This window comes from Balaenoptera acutorostrata, assembly GCF_949987535.1.
Source record: "Balaenoptera acutorostrata chromosome 6 unlocalized genomic scaffold, mBalAcu1.1 SUPER_6_unloc_4, whole genome shotgun sequence".
NCBI lineage: Eukaryota > Metazoa > Chordata > Mammalia > Artiodactyla > Balaenopteridae > Balaenoptera > Balaenoptera acutorostrata.
In genome coordinates this window covers 372,172-395,181 of record NW_026645493.1, presented here as the reverse complement: position 1 = coordinate 395,181, position 23,010 = coordinate 372,172, and positions in this window count along the sequence as shown.

Sequence of the window (23,010 nt, the reverse complement as noted above, 5' to 3'; positions counted from 1 at the left end):
CCTCACCTAGGCACTCTTTCCATGTGTTCCTTCATCAACTTTGTCTTCTCTTTCAGTTTACTTAAGCATATGGCACTAACCAGCTAATCAGCTAGAGACCACCATTCATTCTGAAGATCAGTCTGTGTTCATAGGGATATGGTTATAAAAACTATTCAGGAAACCTGACCTTGAGGATGCTTTCTTTTAACTATGTTCGCTTGAATTGTTATTGAATGGATTGAAAGTATCTATCACATCTCTCTTTTTATCTCCTCTAAGTTCAAGTCTGGGTCACTGCAACAGAAATCTCTTCTTAGCTCCTAATCGTCCATGGGCTTTGTGTCACCCTCAGAGGGTGCTTTATTCTTGGTGGATGGAGTGGGTGGTGGGAGGTCCAGGGGTATTTGGGAGTTAAATTCCCATCCCCATACTTTCCAGTGTTCAGGCAGTAACTCTGTCATCACTCACCTTCCTCTTTCCTCAGTATCTTATTTTTCAGGTGTACATTAAAAATATCCTTTTATGGAAGAATTAGCTAATCCTTTGTAAACTAAATGCTAAGCCATCTTCTGCCATTGATGTTTCTACCTTGGAGCTTTCATGCCAGATGTCGTCTCCTTTTTTCTCTGGGCGTTTCAGTGTTGGTAATTCTAAGATTCGTAGATAAACATTGGGTTGTTAGCTGACCTGATTTAATTTCTTTATTATAAGCTCTGGAGTGCTCCCTTTATTATGCAGAATCTCATGCCAAACAGTCTGTCCTACAGAGGAAAGAAAATATTTGTGAGCAAAGCAGATGGCTCTAAAATAGAGCAGGGAGGAGCACACAAACTTCAGAAATCGTCCATCAGGAAATGTACTATGACCCAGTCAGAATTATTTTCAAAGGGAAAGAATGAAAAGCAAAGTCTTTAGTGGCGTTTACTTCATTGGTGAAAAGATGGCTAGAAAACAAAGAATTTCAAGGAACTAAACAGTATTTGGAGGATGAAATTATTCAACAGGTAGTAACAATTTAAGATTTATTTTGAGGTTTAAATACTACATGGACCTTAACTGAATCTTTGAAGCTTCAAGGCCAGAATATTGGAGTATTTTAGAGCTTTCAGCTAGTTGCTTTCAGCTAGTATCTAAGAGCCTGGATGAGCCTAAACTGTTTACATGGATCATAAAGTGTTTTATGGATGAATGGTCTGATCTGCTGCGAGATGAGGCCATATTCACTATTGTATATTTTGCCTGCTTATCGTTTTTTGTAAGTCTTCAGACACAAAGTGTTGGTGTTAAAAGATGTGAATTACAGAGGGCTATAAAGTTACCCAGCTGTTCTGAGAAATGCTTCCTGTTGAGTGGATATTTGTTTCTTTAATCATGTAGAAAAAGTTGACATCATCGTGGTCAACCAACTTTCCTTTGTCTTTCTTATGACTGACTACTGACCTGTTGAAGAGTGTAAGATGCATGAGTATTTATTTTTATTATTTGGTGAGCAATACTCGAGTTGAGTGTCTAAAAAATATAGTCATATAGCTTTAACATATCCCGTTGCAACAATTTTACTACCAACTTTTCCTTTTGTGGGCCGCTTCACATTTTTTCCTGTAAATTCCAAGATACAAAATATTAATCCGTTTTTTTTTCTCACCCTTAGGATGAACTAGCATTTGCTATCATACTCTGTAGAACAAAGATGCCATGATGCTCTTATTTTCTCCATTTACAAACTGTGGGCTACCTTTCTTTCCTCTTCCCAAAATCTTTTATTTTTTTAATCTTCCTTTAAATAAGCACTATTCTCTAACTTTTGCTTTTCATTACCACTTTTTTAAACCAGAAATTCAACAAAAGCTATATTAAAGAGAGGAGCAAATATATGATGTGTTATCCATTAGTAAACTGAGTCCACCAAATCTAAATTATATTGGATCATCTTAAACATAGCCCAACAAATTTCTGTAGCTAGCATTTATATTTCCTGTCTTTAAATACACAGGTTATATAAAAAGTAGAATAATTAAATTACAAATTCTTTAGAGGAAGGGAGAAAAACCTAAATACTGTCATCAGTGAAACCATAAAACTGCAAGGAGCAAAGACTATATAGAGGTCAAGGGAAATGGAGCGTGGGTCATGGAGAGAAAATTCCCCAAAGGATCATATTTCAGACAACTGCTGTTTGAATAAAACCACTTCTGGGCACATGCTTAAAGTTTACCTCTACTTACGATTTCGTACAAGAGCCAGTATTGAGAAGGCTGCAGCACATAATAATAATAATAATAGTAATAATAACAATAATGCTATTATCTCCATTTTACAGAATCAAAAATTTCAGTATCTTCTGTATCTATTAATCCTGTGATATCAAGTCTTTCAAGAATGCTCAGGAAAATACAGTGCAGATCCATACACATTCCCAGAAGGGGATGTTTCTCTTAATTTTCTCATTTTACAAATAGGGAAATCAAGGCACAATAAGATGAAAAGGAGCTGAAAGGGGAAGCCAGTGAGATGAGGGCTCCCCTTCCTGGCAGTGTCTGAACACGCCATGTGCCTCAAGCCCTGTTGCTTTCCTGAGGTATGCTTTGCAGGTTAGATTCATTCTAATTCAAATGATTTTGCCAGACGTTCTGGTCTGTCGGCAAAATTACAGGGGGAATTTGTAATAAGACAATTGCCCAAATGGTCATTACAATATTGCTTTTCTGACCTCAGAGGGGTATTATACACAGAGGAATCTTTACCAAAAATACTGTGTGAGGTTGAATGAAACCGAGAGGCACTGGAAAGGAACGTGGCATTAAAACAAAAGGACTTTCAGTGACTCTCACTGCTTTCTGACTTGTAATCGCTTTTCTGTGGCTTCCAGACAGCTGCAAGAGGCCCCAGTAGCTTTACTGTGTGGCTGCGACGTGTGTGAATGGATTTCATGTCGTTCTGTGCATGAAATTTGTGTTTGCTGTGTGCCCATGGAAAGCTACACTTCTCGTATAATATCGGTGATTTTGTAAGTTTGGCTTCATGTTTTGTAACTTTAGAAAAAACTGCTAATAGAGTTTACGCCTTTTGGGAGAGTTTGCATTCTTACAGAACTCTGTACCGTAAGGTTATTTACTGAACATTCTTTATTACTAACTGAAATAAACATCTGTAACCACAGTTTGGCATCATGGCAATATTTTAAAATGGCATCAAGTTTTAAGAGGTGGAATGGAAGTTATAAACTCTCAAACAATTGAAAATCACTCAGCTGCCCTTTAAAATCTTCCTTATTAGATTAAGTTTCTTGTTTTATAAACATCTAACTTTTAAAACTTTTGGGCTATTTTTAGTAATTTCAAAATCAGCTAAATCGGTAAAATTCCTATACAATTTGTATAAAATGTATAGTAGAATAGCAGAACTTTCCCCCCCCAAATCTCTGAGATTTTTTTGTAATTATAAAGACAAGATCATTTCAGGGAATTTGTAAAACATATAATGTAAGCAAGCAGAAAAAACTGAACCATAACTCATTTCCTACTCCACTTCCCATTGTCAAACATTTGGACATAATGGTGTAGTTCCTTCAATTGTATGTTTTTTTAATGCTTGATATTATGGTATATATTTCTTTTCTTTTTTGCAACATATATATTTTCAAATCAGATAAAAAATTCTTTGTAAATATTCTCTGGTGTTTGCAAAGTAGTGCATAATTGAGCTCAAATACTGTGAACACAGCTAAAATGGAAAACAGTTTGAGGTGTGTGGTGTTAACCTGCCAAACAGTATAGCATAATGGTTTGCAGCAGAGCGTGTAGTTAGAAAGTCCCAAGTTTGAATCTAGGTTCTGTCACTTATTGTTAATTTGCCAAGTTCTTCTACATCTCTGAATGCCACCTATCCAGCCTGAAAAGTGGCAAAAACACTGTACCCACTTCACTTTTTTTCTGAGGATTCAATAATTATAAAGGGTCCTGTAGAAGCAGGTTTTCTGAGTACAAATATAAGGTTTAATTTTTCCCCATTCTCTATTCCCAGCTATGCTAGGCTGAATCTTTCTTTATTTCTTTTCAATATATGAGGCAGTTTTGACTCCTCTGTGGTTATTTTTAGCTATTGAAATGTCCATATAGTTCAGTTGAAAACTTCAGTCTACTTTTTCCGCCCAAGTTCAGGCTTGCCAATGATGGGGAATGTTCTACATTTCCACTAATCTAGTCTGGGAGCAAGGAGAAAGGACTAGGGCAAAGAACACAAGTCATTTTACTTAGCTTGGCTTTGAAATAGTCTTCTCATGCTCTTTCTCTGGCTAAAACTGGTTGACCACCATCAATGCCTTCATTGTGACAGTAATTCACACACTCGCTTCCTCACTGGGTACTCATTCACCGTTCTGACTATGTCTGCAGAGTTTCCCACTGCACAGTTTCTCTAACTGCATTTCAACTTCCTTCCTTCCCTTTCAGCTCCTACCAATAGCTGACTGTTGAAAGTTTTTGGCTACTGGGATTCCCTTGCCTGGTAGACAAGACTCTTCGTGGGGTTGGAAGGGAAGGTGTTGAGGAGACACTAGCAGATAACTTCTTTGGTGTTTCTTGATCAGTGTTACCCCCAAATAATAGTGCTGGCTGCTCCTCTGCTTGATAGCAACGTCACACAAACTTGCAGAGATGTGCCTATGTGGTTCTGCAAATTAGACAGAATTCTTCACACTTTCATTTGCAAATGGAAACATCCCAAGGACGATAGACTGAAAATGTTTGGGGCTTGGAATCTATCAGATCTGACCCTCAGCCTTGGTCCTTCCACTTCCTACTTTCTAGGGATGTGACCTCTGGCATATTGCACAAACACTGTGGTAATCAATTTCCTAAATTCCTCAACTGTAACAAGTAAATAAGAAAGGCCAGAGGGTTGGTATAAGGATTAAAGGATACATAGTATTCTAATTCCATTACGATGTCTGTAGTTTACTTCTTGCATCTCCGTGTTCATTCTACAAAAAGGTGTGCAACCTAAGTTTTTCTTGTCTTTTTTTCTTCTCTCCTCTCCTCATTTTTCCTTTCTTTCCCTTTTCCTTTCTTTCTTTTCCCTCCCTCCCTTCTTTCCTTCTCTCTCTCTCTCTCTATTTCATCTGTTGTTGGGAAGTAGAAATAGAAAGGTGCTTGGGTATATGTATAAATGAAATGAGTTGGGGGATGCCGGGAGGGCAGTGAGAATACCATTACACTATGATAGTCAATTGTCTACACTTGATGGGCCCCAGTCACAAAAATTTCCATGCCTTGACTGGAGTCAGGAGCTTTATGGTTTTCTTTCTTTGACGAAGTGTAATGATTGTAGAGGTGTACAGAAAGAGGAGTTCTGTCTCATTTAATTTGTAAGGGCATAACTTCAAGATCAAAGAACATGGTGGCACAGGCTAAAAATGTATTTCAAGTGAGGAGTATAAAATTCATATGAATAAATTCATAGACAGTCATATATAGTTTTCAAATAATTCTTGAAGTTTACAATTTCTCTGGTTATACAGAATTCAGAATCCTATGTTCATTCACATTAATTTTTATAAGAAATATGTATGGAAGAAGTTTGGAAATTAAGAGTGAGATTAAGTCCCCAGTATTTCTAGATACACATTAAGACTTGTATTAATTAGCTTCAAAATTCATTTTTGACAGAAAAATCCAAGCTGGAAGTTAAGTTGCCAAAATAACTGTACAGGCACTAAAGTTTAGCATTGTTTCCTCTGAGGGAAAATGATGCTTAGTGGGTTTGATATAATTGTGTATTGAGAAATGAGAAAGCAGGGAAGTGGGTGGGCAGAATGCAAAGTGGGAAGGGGCATGATAAAGAGAAGAGAGAATTAACACATAGCAGAAGCACTGAAGCTTTAACTTAAATACAAATGATTTTCAGCCTGTTCTAGAATACAAGGGTGATAGTCATAATTGCCCAGCTGTTGGAGAGTTCAGCAGCTGCACATAAGTGACTACACAGATATGGAGTTTTTTTGTCTTTTCTTATGTGACTCTGGGTAGTGCGTGATATTATCTTACCCCAGAATGGACGGAGGAAGAACGATGTTCTGTGAAAGAGATTTAGATAAATCAAAGGAGCAAGAGAATTGAACTCCTTCTTGACCTCATTTTGTTGAAATGTTTATTCAGAATGCGATTAACTATACCTGTCTCATTAACACCACTTAGAATATTCCAAGTCTTGATTTTTTAATTGCCTTAAGCCATGTACATTTTGAAGGAAATATTCAGTTGTAAGTGGTTATTTTTCCCTCCAGTGACCTAGTGAAAAAAAATGAAAATGTAGTAAGAATTTTTTTCTTTTATTTAAGGTAGTCAGTGCTTTATTTCTTGCAGTCCGCACAGTTTTAAAAATTGAGATGTAGTGAAGGGATGCTTTATTAAGAAAGTACAATGGAAATTGTAAAATAAGCCTCATATCTGAATTTTAGAGCTACATGGCAAGCATATATCATGGGCTAAGTGCTACATGGAGGTATAATAATTAATGTAGAGTGCTGCTCTGGGGCAGAGAGCCTAACTTCTCTGTTGTCCAAGCCTTTAAGATACCATCTAGTTACATTCTGAGGTCCTTTTCCACTGAACTGCTTTTGGATTTTCTCCCTTACAATTTTCTTTAATTCTTTAGTTGGAACCAAACCAATATGATTTTATTTCTTCTAGTAGCTTTCAGTTGCTAAGTAGTAATTTCATACCAACTTAGAATTATTTCTATTTTTTTTCTTTTTCTCAATTTGCATATAACTTTGTTTTCACTGATTATTAAAAAAATTTATTTCTTATAAATAATTTAGGTTGCTTCTACTCCTTTGCTGTTAAATCTATGGGCATCTTTGCCTTGAAACAAAGAATAAGCAATTATTGAGCACTTACTGTGTGTTGGAGATGATGCTATGCACTTCTCTTACAGTTATCTCCATTAATCCTCCAAGAGACCTTGGGAATTTTTATTATGATTATCCCCATTTTACAGATGATGAAACTGAGGAGCAGAGTGGATAATGTGGATAAAATTTTAAAGCTTGGAAGATTGCAGAAGTAGGATTCAGACTCTCTTCTCCTCACCTGGTCAATGCTTAATGTTGGCCTAACATTCACTCTGTCCTCCTCTCCTTGCTTCCTTGGTAATCACATTCTGGTTCTTGGTCTAAAATTAATTATGTTATTCCAAAATACGTTTTTGCCAGAGCTATCTTCTCCTGGAGTTCTAACATCATACATGCACTTGCCTGGTTGATAACTTACTTGGATATGGATTAGGCAGCTACACATAACTAGTCAAAGCAGAAGCATTTTTTACTAGTTCCCTATATCCCACAAAGAACTTCTGTCTTTCCCATCTAAGTCACAGTCTTCCTTCCACTTGCTCAGATCAAAATGATTGGTAATTTTTTTATCCCTGTCTTTTTCTCATCCCCATATTTAATAAATCAGCCAGCACTATCAATTTTACTCCAATATATTCCAAATCCCCTTACTTTCTCCAGATTTGGTATTGCCACTTTAGTCCAAGATTTCATTGTGTTTCACCCGGCCTAGAGCAAGAGTCCTCACATAGGTCTCCTGATTCTACTACTGCCCCCTAATATATCTATTATTTTCAATTAATCAGTTACAGTGATGATTCTAGTACGGAAATTACATTATTAAACATCTCTACAGTGAATTTTCATTACCATTATGATAAAATAAAAATTCGTATTCATGACCTTCTGGTCTGAATTACTCTTGTTATCATTCAGATCTTAGCTTAAATGACACTCGGGAATACTGTTCCTGACCATTCAGGATAAAAGTAGTAAGCCTGTTACTTGCAAATGACTACATTTCCTGATAATTTTTCTTATGCATTTGCTTTTTTTTTGTTTTTTTGCTCAGTGTAATAGAGCTTCCATGAGTCATGAGCCTCTCATCTTGGTTATATCTGCAGCCATATGTACTTAATGAATATTTGTAACAGACACACACATCCAAACAGAAAAAATTTATGTCATCACATTCTAAAATCCAATCATTTAGTCAATATGCCCTATTGTGAACTGTACACATCTCTGCGTATTTTCTTGCAAATATACTTTTAGATGTGGAATTGAAGCAAAAGGTAACCGTATTTTAAGTTTTGGTAGGTATTTAAGAATTGTTCCTCAGAAATTTTTATGAGTGCTTACCAACAGTGGGCGAGTCTTTCCATCGCTCTGTTCTCTCATGAACCTTTGGTATTGTTAATTTTTTTTTCCAATTTGTGCTAATCTGAAAGGTAAAAAATGGCATTTTAGTATTGTATAAATTTGCATTTATTTCATTAGTAGTTAAATTGAACATCATTTTAGAATTTAAATGCCATTAACTTTTCTACTGTTATGAATTCCCTGTCATATTATGATACCTGTTTTTCTATGTTTCTTTTTACTATTGCTGTGTAAGAGCCCTTATATGTATTGCAAATTTAAAGTTTTAACTGCTTTTAATTTTGATTTTACCCTTATTAATGTTGCTTTTGTGCTATATAGAAGTTTTAATTTTTATGTAATGATATTTACAAAGTTTTATTTAATTTTTTGCCTTAGTGTTTGGTCTAGAAAGCTTTTCCCAATGCTTTAAACATATCAACAAAAATTTTGTTTTATTTATTTTAAAGGTATAGTTTTTATGTTTAAAACTTTTATTTGCCTGAAATTTATTTTGGTATAAAAAGTAAGGTAGAGAATTGGCTTCTTTTATTTTAAAAAATTAAAAACAAAGTCAGTTTTTCCAGTATCAGTTTTCTTCCCACCGTCTTTTACTGACAAATTTTTCACTCATTTTTTTTCACATTCTATATTCCCATGCCTACTTGGGTCTATTAGTATATTCCTTATTCCAGCATATTCCAAATAATGTTCTTTGGAAGATAATTTTAGGAATTCTCTTTAGAATGATTTCATGATCATGTAAATTTGGCAAATTTAGGTTATGTAAATTTAAATAGGTTTCTATAGAACAATACTCCTCAGATTCTTTAATATGCTGAAATTCATTGTAAATCTCTAAGAGGTGAATAAAGAAGGTCGCATTGTTGATGGATATTTGTCCAATGAAAACTTTTTGAGAAGCACTTCAGTTGCACATAATTTGGGAAACTTGATCTGTTCTTTTTATTGATCTATGTATAAGCCAGTGCCACAATCTTTTAATTCATGTACCTTTATATTTCACCATTTTATAAGGCATATTTTTGCTCATTAGTATCTTTTTTCAGAATATGAAAGATTTCTTCAAGTGTTTGCATACCTCTCATAGAATGAACATTTTATTTATGCTTCTATAAGATTGACTTTGTCTGATTTTTTTCCTTTCTTTCTTCTTCTTCTTTTTTTCTTTCTCTTTTACCATTTCCTTGTCTTTGCTGAAGTTTAGAGAAAGGAGGATCTCGGGCAACAGTAAGATTTTCCAAAGGCTAACCATGACTAATCTGAGATTAGTTCCGATAATTCTTATTAAGAAGAAATAAACCCCCCTGAGAGAGAAAGCAGCTAATCAGTAAGAAATGAGCAGACTAAGACAATTTGACAATCAGAATCCTGAAGTGTGAGAATAAGTGAGCAGGATTCGGAATTGGATAACAGAAAGTTGTTAATAATAAGTGAGGCATGTGTCTCAAAGTATATCTTAGTCATTTTTTATTTTCCAAGGTATTCTAAAATTATCTTTGAAACCATGCTAAAGTTTCAACTTTTAAAGAAAATTATAATCTTGGTTTAGAAAAAAAGGTAGAAAGTTGATGTTGAGATTAGATAGACTTAGCTGGGCAGAGCATCGCTATCTGATAGCTTAGGGAAATATGTACCTTCATTTTAAAATCTTACTCTATGCACTTGTATGACAGTGGAAGAATTAAGACACCTGAGGTCAATTTGCTAGGGTTCCTGAACTTGAATCAAGAAAACATGGGTTTGAATCCTGACCTGTCACTAGTTGTGTGACGTTGTACAAGTCACTTAGGCTCTCTGATCTTCCCGTCTCTACCGTCATGGTGTGATGCAGCCTGCTCTTAAGACAGAGCTGATTGTGAACATCTCCTCCAGCTCCACACTTGGTGACTTGATGTTTATGGTAGCTTGATCGACCTTGGTGGGAATTTGTACAACATGGAAAGTGATGCATGCTACAAATCTGGGTACTTTTGTGGTTATTGTTGTCCTTGCTGTTTTCAGAGAGGCTGTATGAGCACACTTCCGTCTGTATTCCATACCAATTTTAAAGATTTGTTGGAAAATTCAAAGTGATTTCATAAATATGGAATAGTATTGTCAATTAATAACCTTGCTCTACTGAAGACATTACATAGAATTTTATCTCTGAATATCTCTTTGAAGACAGAAAGTAAAAAGCTACAGATCTCTAAAAAGAAAAAAAAATTAGAGTATACAACTGTCAGGCATTCAATTTTGGCTAATTTTGGAAATATTATAAGTATTTTCATAAAGTAGATATTCTATACATGCTTGTTTTTATATCAAAATGAAAAAAAAATGAGTTTTGTACAGTGTATTTCTTGAAATTTCCCCTAATTGTTGTGGTTGAGGCATAGAAAACTAATGAGAAGAGTAAGTTTCATGTGTACAAGATTATCAAATGCATTTATTCATAATGAGATTTAAGAAACATTTTTTTTTTACAGCTAGGAAAGGGATGTATTTATTGTGCTTCCATTAGAAATTTCCAACATGAACATATACGTGTATGTGCATGTAAATATAATTAGACTATTTCTGGAAGCATACAGGATAAATTATTAATAGCATTTCTCATTCTGGGTAAAGATATGCCATGAGTACGCGATGAATGGTATTTTTAAACTACATGCGTATATTGCTGTTCAATTCAATACCAGGTTTTGAAAGGATTAGAGGAAAAAAAGCAAAGGAAATACAAAATAGTTTTTTAATTGTGGTAAAAAAAACCATAACATTAAATTTACCATCCTTACCATTTTTAAGTGTACGGTTCAGTGGTGTTAAGTATATTCACATTGTTGTGGAATAGATCTCTAGATCTTTCTCATCTTGTAAAGCAAACTTAAACCCACTAAACACAAATTTCCCTCCCCATCCCCTCAGCCCTTGGCAAGCATCTCTCTACTATCTGTTTCAATGATTTTGACTACATTAGATACTTCATATTAGTGAAGTCATACAGTATTTGTCCTTTCGTGATGGTTTATTTCAAGTAGCATAATGTCCTTGAGTATCCATATTATAGCACATGACAGAATTTCCTTCTTTTTAGGGCTGCATAATATTCTATTGTATGTATATCCCAGATTTTGTTTATCAGTTGTTATGGTCTGAATGTTTGTATCCCACCAGAATTCATACGTTGAAATCCTAACCCCTTAAGGTGATAGTATTAGTAGGTAGGGGGTTTTGGGAAGTGACTAAGTCTTCCACTAAGAAAGGGCTTAGTGACTCATAAAGAGGCTCCAGAGAGATCCCTACCTGATTCCAACATGAGAGAATGCAACAAAAGTCTGAGACCCAGGGCTCCCCTGGTGGCGCAGTGGATGAGAGTCTGCCTGCCAATGCAGGAGACACGGGTTCGAGCCCTTCTGGGAAGATCCCACATGCCGCGGAGCGACTAGGCCCGTAAGCCACAATTGCTGAGCCTGGGCGTCTGGAGCCTGTGCTCCGCAACAAGAGAGGCCGCGATAGTGAGAGGCCCGCGCACCACGATGAAGAGTGGCCCCAATTGCCGCAGCTAGAGAAAGCCCTCGCACAGAAACGAAGACCCAACACGGCCATAAATAAATAAATAAATTTAATTAAAAAAAAAAAAAAAGTCTGAGACCCAGAAGAGGGCCCTCACCCAAACTTACTGGCACCCTGACCTCAGACTGTCAGCCTCTAGAACTGTGAGCAATAAATTTCTATTGTTTGTAAACCACCCAGTCTGTGGTATTTTGTTATATCAACTTGAATGGACTAAGAGATCTATTCATCCATCTACGGGCAATTGGGTTGTTTGCACCTGTTGGCTATTGCGAATAATGCTGTGATAAACATGGGTATACAAATATCCCTTCAAGATCCAGATTTCAGTTGATTTGGACATATACCCGACAGAGGAATTGCTGGAGCTTATTATGCTAATTCTATTTTTACTTTTTTTGAGGAACCTTCATATTGTTTTTTATAGTGGCTGCACCACTTTGCATTTCCACAAGTGTTCCAATTTCTCTGCATCCTCCCCTAAATAGTGTTTTTATTTGGTTCCCTTACCCACTGAAATAGCCTCAAGATATGTGGGGAGATGCAATCCACATGGACCCTGAGTGCTTGTGTGCTCTTTCTAGATAGGCTAAGAGTGAAGGCTCTAGCTGCATTTTATCCAGGCCATTCTCAGGGTGTGCTAGAGAAACAGCAGTCCTGAGAGATGAGAGGCCAGCCTCCCCCAGGCAAGGAGCAGGTCTGCATCTTCTCATTACAAGAGCAGTGAATCCCCCGAGCGTGGTGCTTGATCCTCTAAGGCAGCCCACTGCCTGCAGCATCATCCGTCCTGGACCCTTTGCATTACCTGTAGCGCATAGGGAGGTTCACGGGAAACCCAGGCAGTGTTCACTAAGCCGTGTCTCTGCCACGTGAACAGCTTCCAAAATGGTGCCATTTCTCAGGTGTCTTTCTGGATGACCATGAACTCTACGACGCTCAGTCTCTCTGTGCTGGTGTTTGGAATGCTTTCAGTTATCGTCTTTTCTCTTTCATGGTGCTTTTGTGCTGATCTTGTTTCCCAGATTATACACTCGACCTAAATTATGTCAAATATAAGATCTGTGTACTAACTGTTAGAAGTCCAACCATTTATATGGCCTTTTTATTAAACACAAAAAATATAAAAATATGCTCATTACTTACTTGAGATTTTCAGCTCACATTGGGATTTAGACTTAAGTTTCCTTCATGTAAGTAGATTCTAAGTCATTTCCACAGTGAATATATTCCTAATACAGGCTTTTAGATGATATAGATAAGAGTAAGTACTATTTCAAGTTAAGAAAAACCTTTTTGGGTGACTTTCTTCTTTTTTAAAAATTAATTTTATTGAAATAGAGTTGATTTACAATGTTGTGTTCATTTCTGCCATGCAGCAAAGTGATTCAGTTATGTATATATACACGTTCTTTTTCATATTCTTTTCCATTATGTTTTATCACAGGATATTGAATATAGTTCCCTGTGCTATACAGTAGGACCTTGTTGTCTATCCATTCTATATATAACAGTTTGCATCTGCTAATCCCAAACTCCCAATCCATCTCTCCCCCACCCCTCCTCACTCTTGGCAACTTCAAGTCTGTTCTCTCTGTCTGTCTGTTTCTGTTTCCTAGATAAATTCATTTGTGTTGTATTTTAGATTCCACATAGAAGTGATAGCATCTGATATTTCTTTTTCTCTATCTGACTTCACTTAATATGATAATCTCTAGGTCCATCTGTGTTGCTGCAAATGGCATTATTTCATGCTTTTTATGGCTGAGTAGTATTCCATTGCATATGTGTACCACATCTTCTTTATCCATTCATCTGTCGATAGACATTTAGGTTGTTTCCATGTCTTGACTATTGTAAATAGTGCTGTAATGAACATTGGGGTGCATGTATCTTTTCTAATTATAGTTTTCTCTTGATATATGCCCAGGAGGGGGATTGCAGGATCATATGGCAACTCTATTTTTAGTTTTTTGAGGAACCTCCATACTGTTTTCCAGAGTGGCTGCACCAGTTTACATTCCCAGCAACAGTGTAGGAGGGTTCCCTTTTCTCCATACCCTCTCCAGAATTTGTTATTTGTAGACTTTTTAATGATGGCCATTCTGACTGGTGTGAGGTGGTACCTCATTGTAGTTTTGATTTGCATTTCTCTAACAATTAGCAGTGTTGAACATCTTTTCATGTGCATGTTGGCCATTTGTTTGTCTTCTTTGGAGAATGTCTAATTTAGGTTTTCTGCCCATTTTTCAAGTGGGTTTTGTTGTTGTTGTTGTTATTGAGTTGTATGAGCTGTTTGTATATTTGGGAAATCAAGCCCTTGTTGGTTGCATCATTTGCAAATATTTTCTCCCAGTCCGTATGTTGTCTTTTCATTTTATTTATAGTTTCCTTTACTGTACAAAAGCTTGTATGTTTGATTAGGTCCCATTTGTTTATTTTTGCTTTTATTTCTATTGCCTTGGGACACTGACCTAAGAAAACATTGGTACTATTTACGTCAGAGATTGTTTTGCCTATGTTCTCTTCTAAGAGTTTTAGGGTGAGGTGGCTTTCTTCTGGCATATATAAGGGTAAGCTAGGGCTTCCCTGGTGGCGCAGTGGTTGAGAATCTGCCTGCCAATGCAGGGGACACGGGTTCGAGCCCTGGTCTGGGAGGATCCCACATGCTGCGGGGCAACTGGGCCCGTGAGCCACAACTACTGAGCCTGTGCGTCTGGAGCCTGTGCTCCGCGATGGTGAGAGGCCCACGCACCGCGATGAAGAGTGGCCCCAGCTCACCGCAACTGGAGAGAGCCCTCGCACAGAAACGAAGACCCAACACAGCCAAAAATAAATAAATAAATTTATTTTTTAAAAAAAGGATAAAATCAATCAGTTCAATTTAAAAAAAATAAAATAAAAAAAAATGAAAGGATAAGCTGTCTCTGAGATTATATTACATTGGTTTGGATGCATGGACAGGAGTGCATCTGTCTGCCATGCACCCTAAATACCTATAGGGTGAGCTCCGGACCTGAAGCACATGACTCATCTTCCAGTCATTTTCCCAATTACCCTGTGGTATGCTTGAAAACCTCTGCTTATTTTATTGGCATACTCTACCTTTCACTTTGTCCTTGAGGAGGGATCAGTTAAGAGCTAAGGAAGAGCAGTTTTGAAGAAGAGTCGAAGGTCAGGGCATTTTTCTAGAAGGAGCTGTGCATAAGAAAGAAGAAGGGCAGGTGGTGGAAATACCAGAACTTAGCCTCACACTACAGCTATGGCCAAGGGAGAGAAGTTCAAAATAAATAATGTTTGATGTGCATTAGACAAATGAAGTTTATTTGGATTTGAACTCCTGTCTTCTCTTTTGTGTTTTTTAATGTTCTTAATCATTCAACCTGAATGGCTTATCTTCCTCTCAGAGCTTTGAACATTTTAATGATTCAGTATCCTTCTTTTTTAGAAGAGAGAGAAGAGAAAAATCACTTGAGCAGTGGAAAGAGATCCCTGGGGAGCTCTTGTGTATGCTGCAGCAAATGCTTTATTAGCTAAAGTTCCCACTGATGGAAAATTCAGACATAGGAAAAGCTCCTACATATTGGAAGAAAATTTGAGAGTTACCAAAAAATATCGTCAGAATGGAATGCAAAATGACTGTGGCAACACTTTTTCATCCATATATACCCAAGTAATAATAAGTGAAATGGTCAGTGAATTACATCGCCAATAAGTTTTCTATCCTTAGATGAAATAAATAATAAATACATGAGTCACTTATTACAGGAACCTGACTGTGATATCTAGGGTCTTTTGAAAACCCTCCCCTGTCAAACAGTACAGGGCACCTTTAAACTGAAAGGAATTAAATCTCTCCCTGTATTAGTTTCCTAGGGCTGCTGTAACAAAGTACTGGAAATTGAGGGGCTTAAAACAACAGAAATTTATTCTCTCATAATCCTGGAGGCTGGAAGTCCAAAATCAGTGTCTTGGCAGGGCATGGGCAGGGCAAGGGTCTCGGGAGAATCTCTTCCAGGTCATTCTCTTAGTTTATGATGTTGTCAGTAATTCTTGGAGTTCTTTGGCTTGTAGATCATCACTCCAATCTCTGCCTCCACTGTCATGGGGTGTTCTCCCTCTGTGTCTTTATTTCATCTTCCCTCTGTGCATGTCTCTTCTCTTCTTGTAAGGACCCAGGTCATATTGGATTAGGGTCCACTGTCATGACCTCATCTTAACTTGATGACTTCTGCAAAGACCAGATTTCCAAATAAGTTCACATTCACAGGTTCCGGAGTAAGAACTCCAATATATCTCAACGTGAACATGACAGTGGCCTGGAAGGACAGAGGTGGCTATAGTCAAACGATGCTTATCGTAAAGGAAAAGAGGCACTTTCTCATTTTGTTTGTTGTGCCCACTTTTTGTAAGGGAAGAAGAAGATTAATCTGGAATTGACGAGAAATTGATAAGAAATGCTCTGGACACCATGGCAAATGGAATGTGAGAAAATGAGCAAACAACACCCCTGAGTACTACAAGGAGTGGCATCTAGAAAGGGAGGCTGGAGTTTGTGTCAAGGTGAAGAACCGTGGTTGGTGTCTGACATTTACTGAGTGTTTACTGTGAGCTAGGCATGGTTTTAAGCATTTCAGGTGCATCATATCATTTAATCTTTCTCCATGAGTGTCTTCATTTTACAGACGAAGAAACTGAGGCTCAGAGTTACACAATGGTCAATTTCTGTGTTACTCTGGAATATTCTAAGGTATGATTGAAGTAGCCCTTTATTTTCCTGTTTATTATTATGATTAATTACGTGCAGTGAGATAGATTTCCAGAGCACACAGAAGAGAGAGAGGATGAGAGGGAGGAAGACTTTACAACGCAGTCGTGTTCTTGGTGGGGCAGAGGCAAGTCTGGGTCACCTCAGGGCTGGGTTTAGGAGGTGAGGGTGCACCCAAGGGCAGTGGTCAGAAAAGACTTGGAGAACTGCTGACCTCAGGATCCTGAATGGACACCTATGTGCTGTGGTTTTGCTGTTGTCCCAGCCCAGGCTGTGGCTCTGTTCTTAGGGATCTGCCATCTTTGCTCAAGGTTCCACATAGAAACAAAGATGCTGGATTGTTTGGTGCCTTTGTGAATTCTGTCTCCCTACTGGGAGTGAGATGTAGAATAGACACAGATGTTCCTGCCAGGTTTGGAAGCCAGCGATGAGGAGTTCAGCGTTGGACAAAACGCATTCCCTGCTTCATAAAGGGGTGTGGACTTGCTCAGCTCAGGACCTGGGGCGTCTTGGTTCAGGGAAATGAGAGACAGAGCAGTTCCAGGCCAGGCTTTGCTTTTCTGCCCTCTTATCTGGACACAACCTCTCTGAGCATCAGTTTTTCCTGAGTCTTTGTCCTTTACTGGTCCTTTCCTCAGTCATAGGAAGCCCTCAAGATGCATAAAGATGTATGTTATTCCCTAAATCAATCTGAACCCAATGCTTGGTCCTCAAGAACTTCCTTAGGCCAAGAATCAACCAGGGAAGGGGAGGAAGGATGAAAGGAGGATGCAGGGGAGAGGTGCACAGGTAAGGGTCCTAGCTCAGCTGTCACCTGCAGAACAGAAGTAAGTGGCCTTGATTGTTCACACCTCACTTTACCTGCCTCCAGATTGGAGCCTGAAGAGCTTGACTGGATTCACTTCTCTCTATTAGAAAGTTGTTAGGTCATTTTCAAATTTCATTTTAATTTATTTTCTCATTTACACTTACTTTGGTTTTGCTTTCTGCTTTTTTCTCCTGATTTTGGCTTTATTACTTTCAAGTAACACTTTTCTTTCAATCACCATTTTCTTCTTCTTAATGCCAGTTTACATTGTTTGCTAAGGGCTGATTTTGTTACCTTCACTCCTGTTTTGTCTATTTGACAGCCCCCTGAGATGATCTGTTTACCGCACTGTGTTCCCCAAGACACAGTGGGGAAGCTGCCTAACAGACAATCTCCTGGGAGACTTTCCGCTACCCGTTTTCAGTGGTAAGCAGTTTCAGTCAGAACTGGCTCGCTCATCATAGCTGGGTAATATAAGCATCCAAATCACAGGGGGTGGGAGCACGTGGCCTCTCGGCGTTTATCTTGATTGAATCATGGGTGTGTAACTTTCCGTCGTTCAGCTCTTGATTTGTATTAATGATTCAGAGTTCATTACCTTAAGATAAAAAAGGTGTTCCTGCTGGCAAGAGCTAGATTAGATTGTGGGCAATTTGAGACTCTCACTGTGTGAAGTTGATGATGACTATATTCCCTGGTAAGAACTGAGAAATTCTGTCCTGTCCTGCCACCGCGTGACACCAAACAAGGTACAGTCGCAATGGGCTTTGTGTCACTGACATGAAATTGAGGGTGGGCGTGGTGGCACCCACCCAGAGTGCCCAGGAAATCTGCAGCAGTGGCTGGGACGAGTAGAGTTTCCCATTACCACAGGGAGTTCATAGGCAGGAAACTTTCTGTTTCTCATTGTATCAGTCTGGGTCTCATTGCTAACATTTCACCTAAATGAAAATGCACTTTTACTTTGTTTAAATTTTTCTTGTGGTAAAATATACATAACATATAATTTACCCTTTTACGTATTTTAAGTGGCATTAAGTACACTCACATTGTTGTGTCACTATCACCCCACTATTCATCTTCAGAATTTTTTTGAGAGGTAAAACAACTAATATTTACTGTGTATATTTTTTATACAATTTTTAAAGGTTACACTCCATTTTCAGTGATTACAAAATATTGGCTATATTCTTCGTGTCGTACAACGCATCCTTGAAGCCTCTCTTACACCCAATAGCTTGTACCTCCCACTCCCCACCCTTTTTTTGCCCCCCTCCCCCCGGTAACCACTAGTTTGTTCTCTATATCTGTGAGTCTGCTTCTTTTCTGTTATATTCACTAGTTTGTTATAGGTTTTCGATTCCACGTGTAAGTAATATCATACAGTGTTTGTCTTTCTCTGTCTGACTTCTTTCATTCAGCACAATGCCCTCCAAGTGCATCCATCAGAACTTCTTTCATCGTCCCAAACTGAAACTTGTTACCCATTAAAAACTAACTCCCCATTTCCTTTCTTTCTCCAGGTGCTGGCAATCACCATTTTACTGGCTTTATAAATTTGAATAGATACCTCATATAAGTGGAATCATATAATTTTTGTTCTTTTGTAACTAGCTTATTTCACTTAATGTTTTCAAGGGTCATCCATTCTGTGGCATGTGTCAGAATTTCCTTCATTTTAAGGCTGAATAATATTCCACTGTATGTATATCCCAGATTTTTTTAATCCATTCATCTGTTGGTAGATATTTGGATTGTTTCCACCTTTTGGCTATGGTGGATAATGTTGCTGTGAACATGAGTGTACAGATATCTCCTTGAGACCCTTCTTTCAACTTTTTTGGATATATACCCAGAAGTGAAATTGCTGGATCATATGGTAATTCTATTTTTAATTTTTTGAAGACCTGCCATAATGGTCTTGCAAGTGGCTGCACTGTTTTACATTCCTACCAGCAGTGCACGAAGTTTCCTATATATCCTTGCCGACACATCTTATTTTCCATTAAAAAAAAAAAATAGCCAATCTAAAGGGAGTGAAGTAGTATCTTACTATGGTTTTGATTTGTATTTCCCTAACAAACATCTTTTTCTGTGCTTATTGGGCATTTGTGTATCTTCTTTAGATAAATGTTTATTGCAGTACTTTGTGCATTTTAAAATCAGATTGATTTTTTTGTTGTTGAGATGTACAAAGTTCTTTATATATTCTGGATATGAACCCCTTATCATATATATGATTTGCAAATATTTTCTGTTGTTCCATTGGTTGCCTTTTTCACTCTGTTGATAATGTTCTTTGATGTATCCAAGTTTTAAATTCTGTTGTTATGTTTTGATATTTCTTCTTTTTCAATGTAAGCATTTATCGCTATATGTTATGTTGTTATCTATTTTGGCTTATGTTGTCTGTACTTTTGGTTTCATATCCAAGAAATCATTCCCAAATCCAATGTGATGAAATTTTTATACTATGTTTTCTTCTAAATGTTTTATAGTTTTAGGTCTTATGTTTAGGACTTTGATCCATTTTGAGTTAATTTTTGTATATGGTGTAAGGCAAGGGTCCAATTTTATTCCTTTACATGTGAATATCCAATTTTCCCAGCACCAATTGTTGAAAAGACTGTCCTTTCTGAATACATGGTACCCTTGTTGAAAATGATTTGTAGATCACTTTGTGAAACATTGACATCTTAAAAATATTAAGTTTTCTAATCCATAAACACAGAATGGTTTTCCATTTATTTGTGTCTTTAATTTCTTTTAGCATTGTTTTGTAGTTTTCAGAGTACAAGTCTTTTGCCTCCTTGACTAAGCTTATTCCAAAGTATTTTATTCTTTTTGATAATGTTGTAAATGGAATTGCTTTCTTAATTTTATTTTTGGATTGTTCCTTACTAGTGTATTGAATTGCAGCTGATTTTTGTGTATTGATTTTGTATCCCGAAACATTGTTCCCTGATTAGTTCTAACAATTTTGGGGGGGGTGTGGTGGATCTTTAGGGTTTTCTACACATAAAATCATGTTGTCTGCAGAGATAATTTTACTTCTTACTTTACAATTTGGATGTCTTTCATGCCTAATTTCTCTGGCTAGGACTTCCAGTATTATGTTGAACAGAAGTGACAAAATCTAGCATCCTTGTCTTGTTCCTGATCTTAGAGGAAAAGCTTTCAACCTTCACCAAAAATTATCATGTTCAGCGTGGGTTTTTCATATATGGCTTTTTATTATGTGGAGGTAGTTTCTTCTATTCTTAGTCTCTTGAGTGCTTTTATCATGTAAGTGTGCTGACTTTTGTCAAGTGCTCTTTCTGTATCAGTTGAGATGATCCTGTGCTTTTCCTCTTCATTTCATGAATACTGTATATGACATGGCTGGTTTTCTATATATTGAACCACCCTTGCATTCCAGAAATAAATCCCACTTGGTCATGGTGCATAATCCTTTTAATATGCTGCTAAATTTGATTTACCAGTATTTTGTTGAGGATTTTTGCATCATTGTTTATAAGGCATGTTGGTCTACAGTTGTCTTTTCTTGTAGTGTCTATGTGGCTTTGGTATCAGAGAAATGCTGGCCTCAGAATGAGTTAGAGAGTGTTCCTTCTCCTTTAAGTTTTGTAAGAGTTTGAGAGGATTGGTGTTGGTTCTTCTTAGTTCTTCTAAATATTTGGTAGAATTCATCCATGAAGTCATCTGGTCCAAGGCTTTTCTTTGCCAGGAAACTTTTGGTTACCAATTAAACCTCCTTACTAGGTCTATTCAAATTTTCTGTTTCTTTTTGATTTAGTTTTGGTAAGTTATGTGTTTCTAGGAATTCATCCATTTCACCTGGATTATCCAGTTTTTTAGTGTACAGTTCATAGTAATCTCTTATAATCCTTTTATTTCTGTTAAATATGTAGCCATGTCTTTGTCTTTCTTTCTGATTTCAATTATTTGGGTCTTCTTTTTTTTATTTTCCTTAGTCAATCTAGCTAAAGATTTGTCAATTTTGTTGATTTTCAGAGAACCGACTCTTGGTTTCATGGATTTTTTTCTATTGTTTTTCTAGTCTCTCTTTGTTTATCTCTGCTCTAATCTTTATTATTTCCTTCCTTCTTTGAGCTTTCAATTTAATTTGTTCTTCTTTTTCTAGTCCCTTAAGGTGTAAGGGTAGGTGGCTGATTGTGATATGTTTCTTCTTTTTCAATGCAAGCTTTTACATTACATTTTCCTCTAAGTACTGCTTTCCCTGCATCCCATGAGTTTTGGTAAGTTGTGCTTTCATTTTCATTTTCATTTCATTGTTTTCTTGATTTCCTTTAGTTCTTTGTTGGTGTATTCCTTTAACGTTTTGAGCATACATGAGATAGTTGTTCTAAAATCTTTTTCCAGTAAGTCCAAAACCTGTTTCTTGAGGTATGGTGTCTGGATATTTATTTTGTTCCTTTGAATGAGCCTAGTTTTACTGTTTCTTTGTATGCCTGGTGATCTTTTATTGAAAACTGGGCATTTTAAAAAACAGCCACCTCTCCCAGTGTTCTTATACTTGCTCTACACAGGGGAAGACCTTTGTAATCAGCCTAATGTGATGTCTTAGGGTCTTTTCAGACCTGTGTTGTCTCTGGACCAGTGTGTGTGTGTTTTTTCCCCAGTTCTCCTATTTATACATCTGCTTTTAAATGTCTTGCTTTTCTAAGAGTCTCACTCTTGCTTACTCTTGGGGCCTTAGCTGTCCTATTGTACTCCTCAATCAGTAATCTCTTGTCCTTGGTGTCTGTGGGTCTATAGTTACCTTTGCAACCGTTTTTACAAATCATACCCGCTGCTTCCCATGGCTCCCTTATTCTGAGATCTGAGCCATTTTTGTTTGTCTGAACTCTGAGTTAGGTGTCAAAAGACCAATCCTTAGGCAGCCCACAGACAGGTTAGAACATTGCAGATCAGTCTGCTCTCTCTCAGGTTTGCAAAAGGGGGCTGGGGATCTGGCTGCCACTTTCCTCAAGCTGCACTAAAAAGTGACTAAAAAATGCCACAGGTTTCCTACCCTTTTAAATGTGACATTTTTTTGATGGTGCGTTTGCTTGGTTGTTGTAGATCTTTGACTCATTTCTATAGTTTCTATAATGCCTTTTTAGTCTGTTTCTGGTTATGTACTTAAATCAAAACAGGAACATATTCTCGTCACTGCTGGAAGAAAAGAGTCTTTACTCTGCCAACCTGTCACGTGTGATGGATAAAAGGGCCCTTAGGACTGCACGTGGACACTGTCACTTTTTACAGAGAACCAATTGACCTTGTATAACTGGAGATGCTTCCCCTCAAACACAGCTCTGCTCCCTCTGCTGAGGGTGGTGTCAGTCTCTCCCAATGCTGCTGGAAATGGAACACTGCATGCCTGGACACCCCACAAAAATAAAGGGTACTGACGTGCTCCCAGGCCAATACTTGTTCAGGAAGTGAGAGAAGTACTGTAGATATAAAAACATGCCAGTTTCTAAGGCAGCCTTCACTCCACATAGGAAGTACATGGCCAGGATTTGATTTGATAAAAAATTAGTATCACAGTTAGAAACCATACCTGACCCTGAGCTCCCTTAATGACTTCATCTAATGTCTCCCTGTTGACCCACCCAGGCCTTATCTTATCCTGTGTCTGGCTCTCATTGGCTCTGCCGTCCCCTAAGCCCTTCC